Source organism: Epinephelus fuscoguttatus, linkage group LG17, assembly GCF_011397635.1.
Source record: "Epinephelus fuscoguttatus linkage group LG17, E.fuscoguttatus.final_Chr_v1".
Classification (NCBI taxonomy): Eukaryota; Metazoa; Chordata; class Actinopteri; order Perciformes; family Serranidae; genus Epinephelus; species Epinephelus fuscoguttatus.
The window spans coordinates 4,560,307-4,566,251 of NC_064768.1; the positions used below are offsets into that span (position 1 = coordinate 4,560,307).

The following is a 5,945-nucleotide window of genomic DNA, read 5'->3' on the forward strand; positions in this document are numbered from 1 at the left end:
CCCCAGGTTTCTTTTCAGCACTGTAGCCAGGCTGACTGAGAGTCAGAGCTCTATTGAGCCTCGTATTCCCTTAGCCCTTAGCAGTAATGATTTTATGAGCTTTTTTTAATGACAAAATTCTAACTATTAGAGGCAAAATTCATGACCTCCTGCCCTCAGATAGTACCTATCTAACCTCAAACACAGCTGTAAAATCTAATATATATTTAGATTGCTTCTCCCCAATTTCTCTTCAAGAATTGACTGCAGTGATTTCTTCATCCAAATCATCAACGTGTCTCTTAGACCCCATCCCAACTAGGCTACTTAAGGAGGTCTTACCTATAGTTAACACTCATATATTAGATATGATCAATATATCCTTATTAACAGGTTATGTACCACAGTCTTTTAAGGTAGCTGTAATTAAACCTCTACTAAAAAAGCCCACCCTGGATCCAGAGGTGTTAGCCAACTATAGACCAATATCTAATCTTCCCTTTATGTCAAAGATCCTTGAGAAAGTAGTCGCAGACCAGCTGTGTGATTTTCTCCAGGATAATAATTTATTTGAGGAATTTCAGTCAGGATTTAGAGTGCATCACAGCACTGAGACAGCTCTAGTTAAAATTACAAATGACCTTCTGATTGCTTCAGACAAAGGACTCGTCTCTGTACTTGTTCTATTAGATCTTAGTGCGGCGTTTGACACAATTGACCATCAAATTCTGCTGCAGAGACTGGATCACTTAATTGGCTTAAAAGGTTCAGCACTAAGCTGGTTTAAATCTTATTTATCTGATCGTTTTCAATTTGTTGACGTTCGCAATGAACCATCCTTACGTACTAAAGTTTGTTTTGGAGTTCCGCAAGGTTCTGTGCTCGGACCAATCCTGTTTACTCTATATATGCTTCCGTTAGGTAACATCATTAGAAATCACTCTATAAATTTCCATTGTTATGCGGATGATACTCAGTTGTATTTATCAATGAAGCCAGAAGAAAGCAATCAATTAACTAAACTCCATAATTGCCTTAAAGACATAAAAACTTGGATGAGCACCAATTTCCTGATGTTAAATTCAGACAAAACTGAAGTTATTGTTCTTGGCCCCAAACAACTCAGAGACTCTTTATCTGATGACATAGTTTCTCTAGATGGCATTGCTCTGGCCCCTGCCACTACCGTAAGAAACCTCGGAGTAACATTTGATCAAGATTTGTCTTTTAATTCTCATTTAAAGCAAACCTCACGGACTGCATTTTTTCATCTGCGTAATATTGCGAAAATTAGGCCTATCCTGACCCGAAAAGATGCAGAAAAATTGGTCCACGCTTTTGTTACCTCAAGGCTGGATTATTGTAACTCTCTATTATCAGGTAGCTCTAGTAAGTCCTTAAAAACTCTCCAGCTAATTCAGAATGCAGCAGCACGTGTACTAACAGGAACTAATAAACGCGATCATATCTCTCCTGTTTTAGCTTCTCTGCACTGGCTCCTGTAAAATCCAGAATTGAATTTAAAATCCTACTGTTAACTTATAAAGCTCTAAATGGTCAAGCTCCATCATATCTTAGAGAGCTCATAGTGCCATATTATCCCACCAGAACACTGCGCTCTGAGAACGCAGGGTTACTCGTGGTCCCTAAAGTCTCCAAAAGTAGATCAGGAGCCAGAGCCTTTAGCTATCAGGCTCCTCTCCTGTGGAATCATCTTCCTGTTACGGTCTGGGAGGCAGACACCGTCTCCACATTTAAGACTAGACTTAAGACTTTCCTCTTTGATAAAGCTTATAGTTAGGGCTGGCTCAGGCTTGTCCTGTACCAGCCCTTAGTTAGGCTGACTTAGGCCTAGTCTGCCGGAGGATCCCTCTATAATACACCGGGCCCCTTCTCTCCTTCTCTCTCTCTCTCTCGTATCCTATTACTGCATCTAGCTAACCCGGCCATTCTGGATGTCACTAACTCGGCTTCTTCTCCGGAGCCTTTGTGCTCCACTGTCTCTCAGATTAACTCATATCACAGCGGTGCCTGGACAGCGTGACGTGTGTGGTTGTGCTGCTGCCGTGGTCCCGCCAGATGCCTCCTGCTGCTGCTGCCATCATTAGTCATTAGTCATACTTCTTCTGTTATTATACACATATGATTATTGTCGCACATGTATACTGCCAGGTATTAATACATACTTTCAACATATTGTACCGCAGTAACCAGAACTATAACTATAATATTATTACTTCCATTAATGTTGTTGTAAGATACTGTCATTACCTGCATCTCTCTCTCTCTCTCTCTCTCTCTCTCTCTCTCTCTCTCTCTCTCTCTCTCTCTGTGTCATATGGATTACTGTTAATTTATCATGTTGATCTGTTCTGTAAGACATATATTTCACGTCTGTCCGTCCTGGAAGAGGGATCCCTCCTCAGTTGCTCTTCCTGAGGTTTCTACCGTTTTTTTCCCCGTTAAAGGGGTTTTTAGGGAGTTTTTCCTTATCCGCTGTGAGGGTCCTAAGGACAGAGGGATGTCGTATGCTGTAAAGCCCTGTGAGGCAAATTGTGATTTGTGATATTGGGCTTTATAAATAAAAGTGATTGATTGATTGATATATATATATATATATATATATATATATATATATATATATATATATATATATATATATATATATATATATATATATATATATGTGTGTATGTATACATATATACATATATGTATATCAGTGTTTCCCACAGGATTTTTGGAGACTACATCCAACCCTGTAGGGGTGTCTGAGGGCATGCTCCCCCTGGAGAAAATTTTGGATTTAAAGGCATCAATCTGGTGAATTCTGAGAGCCAAGTTATGATGGCAGAATATGCCTAGATTTCAACATCTTTGTGCTTTTTATGTGTGAAAAATGTTCTATTTTTACTGATAAAAACAGTAGTGGTATGTCGAAGGGTTACACTTAAAATATGGCTAAGGATTAGTGGTTAAACATTTCAGTAATCAAAAGAAAAATGACTAATGTACTGATCTGCCTCTGGAGGGCTACTTTATTATTTTAAATCATGTGCAGCAATTTCGTATCATCTCGCTGCTCAGTGTCGAGAGCAAGATCTTCTTCAAGATTGTGTCCCGGCGACTGACAGACTTCCTCAGAAAGAACACCTACCTTGACACCTCGGTACAGAAGGGGGGAGTCCCAGGAGTACCTAGGTGCCTTGAGCATACGGGAGTGGTGACACAGCTGATCCGGGAGGCAAGAGAGAGCAAAGGAGACCTGGCAGCTCTCTGGCTTGATTTAACCAACGCCTATGGAGCTATTCCACACAAGCTTGTCGAAATCGCACGGGCAAGACACCGTGTTCCAGACAAGATCCGCAGCCTCATCATGGACTACTACAGCAATTTCAGCACGCAAGTTTCTTCAGACCAAGTAACATCTGCCTGGCACCGCCTTGAGAAGGGCATAATCACTGGCTGCACGATCTCAGTGCCACTCTTTTCACTAACCATGAACATGATTGTTAAGTCCCCCAAGGTGGAATGCAGAGAGCCCAAGTCAAGATCTGGGACATGGCAGCCCCCCATAAGAGCCTTTATGGACGACCTAACAGTCATGACAACATCTGTTCCAGGGTGCAGGTGGCTCCTTAAGGGGCTTGAACGGCTCATCCAGTGGGCAAGGATGAGCTTCAAGCCCGCTAAGTCCAGGTCCCTGGTCCTGAAGAAAGGCAAAGTGACCAACCAGTTCTGCTTTGCCCTGGGAGGGACCAAAATTCCATCAGTGACCGAAAAACCTGTCAAGACCCTGGGCAAGACCTTCGACAGCTCCCTGAAGGACTCAGCAGCCATAAAACAAACCAAGTGCAACCTGGCAACCTGGCTCACAGCCATCGACAAGTCTGGTCTCCCTGGAAAATTTAAAGCTTGGATCTACCAGCACGGAGTCCTGCCAAGAATACTCTGGCCCCTGTTGGTCTACGAGGTACCAATAACATTGGTAGAGGTACTAGAGAAATCCATCAGCCAGTTTCTCAGGAGATGGCTGGGGCTCCCTTGGTCCTTGAGCTGCATCGCCCTGTACGGCCATTCCACCACACTACAGCTCCCTTTCAGTGGACTAACGGAGGAGTTCAAAGTCACCCGCTGCAGAGAGGTGATGATGTACAGGGACTCTGCAGACGTCAAAGTCGCATCAGCAGGAATTCTCGTGAAGACCGGGAGAAAGTGGCAGGCACAAGAGGCCATCACCAGAGCTGAGGCGCGACTGAGGCACAAGACGCTGGTAGGCTCCATGGCAATGGGGCGAGCAGGTCTTGGTTGCTTTCCAAAGCTGCATTACGACCTGGCCCGTGGAAAGTAGAAACGCCAGCTGGTTCAGGACGAGATTCAAGTGGAGGTGGAGGAAGATCGATGCAGCAAGACAGTCGGCATGTCCAAGCAAGGGGCATGGACTCGGTGGGAGCATGCAGAATCACCTGGGCAGAGCTTTGGAACGCTGAACCATCACGAATCAAGTTTCTCATCCAATCAGTCTACGACGTCCTCCCAAGCCTGGCCAACCTGCACACCTGGGGCCTAGTCGATACTCCCGAATGCAAGCTGTGCCAGAAAAGGGGCACCCAGGAGCATATCTTGAGCTGCTGCCCGAAGGCACTAGGAGAGGGGCGGCACCGCTGGCGCCACGACCAAGTTTTAAGATCTTTGGTGGATTCCATCTGCACGGCGATCCAGCACAGCAAGACCCAGGCCGCCCCCAAACAGTCAATCTCCTTCATTAGACTGGGACAGAAGGCTCGTCTACATCAGCCTAGCTCTACAGGGGGGCTCCTCGCCATCGCTTGTGACTGGCAGCTTCAAGTCAACCTTGGAAAACAGCTCAAGTTCCCAGTCAACATCACAACCACTTCTCTCCGCCCAGACATGGTGCTAACATCAGAGTCCACCAAGCAAGTGGTTCTTCTGGAACTGACTGTCCCCTGGAAGGACTGAATTGATGAGGCCAACGAGCAAAAGAGGGCCAAATACGCAGAGCTCATCACAGAGTGCCGGAGCAAAGGCTGGAAAGCCTGCTGTGAGCCAGTCGAGGTCGGGTGCCGAGGCTTTGCTGGCCATTCACTACTGCAAACCCTCAAACTCCTTGGAGTGAAAGGACTGCAATCTAGGAGAGCCATCAAGAACACTCTAGGGCCTGCAGAGAGGGCCTCAAGGTGGCTGTGGATCCATAGGGGGGGATCTGTGGAACAACGCGCCACTTGGACAGAGCCGGGGACTGATCACCCCCGGCTGGGTCGCCCGGGCGAGGGTGAATGAAGATTAAAGACCCGAAACACCCTATGACCCTGGGTTCTTCACTGATGACATGTCCAAGTATCACCAGAAGGTGTATTTAACTCTTTTAAAACTCTGCCACTCACAAACACAGTTACAGATACACAAAACAATACAAAATACACAATACGAAAAGAAAACAAAAGGTAAGACTCAAATCAATTACACACAAACAGACACAAATTACTGCTTCCCTCCTTCCCTCCCTCACGATTTGCAAGTATGGCACCCTGAATCAGAGCATTTAAAGACGATTTCAAAAGCCCTCTAGTAGTTGAATGCCTCTGGGACAGGCCCATTTATGGCAACCCACTGGATCCATGGCGTGCGCGATCCGGCCAAGGCGCGGATGCCGGAGCTAATAGCGGCCATTCAAGTCAATGTAAGCTGCTCCACCAGCCACGGCCTAGAAGCGGCTCGGCGCTCCGCTCAGCTAAAAATACGCGTCGGGCCTATTTCTGACGGCACGTCAATATGCACATACCAAACAGGAAGTCAGTTGCAGGAAAGACGAGAGTATCCGGTCAATTTTCACAATACAACACTCATGAAAACTCCGGATCGTATTTCACATCACTACATCAACGTGATGTGACATAACATGAGCCAAATGAGAAAGAAAAAGTTTTCAGAGCTTACTTCAATGG

At 45.7% G+C, this 5,945-nt stretch overlaps 1 pseudogene; it reads left to right on the forward strand.

Moving 5' to 3' along the window:
• Positions 1–2,338: 2,338 nt before the first annotated feature.
• LOC125905185 (uncharacterized) lies at positions 2,339–5,280 on the forward strand (annotated as a pseudogene).
• The last annotated feature ends 665 nt before the right edge of the window (positions 5,281–5,945 follow it).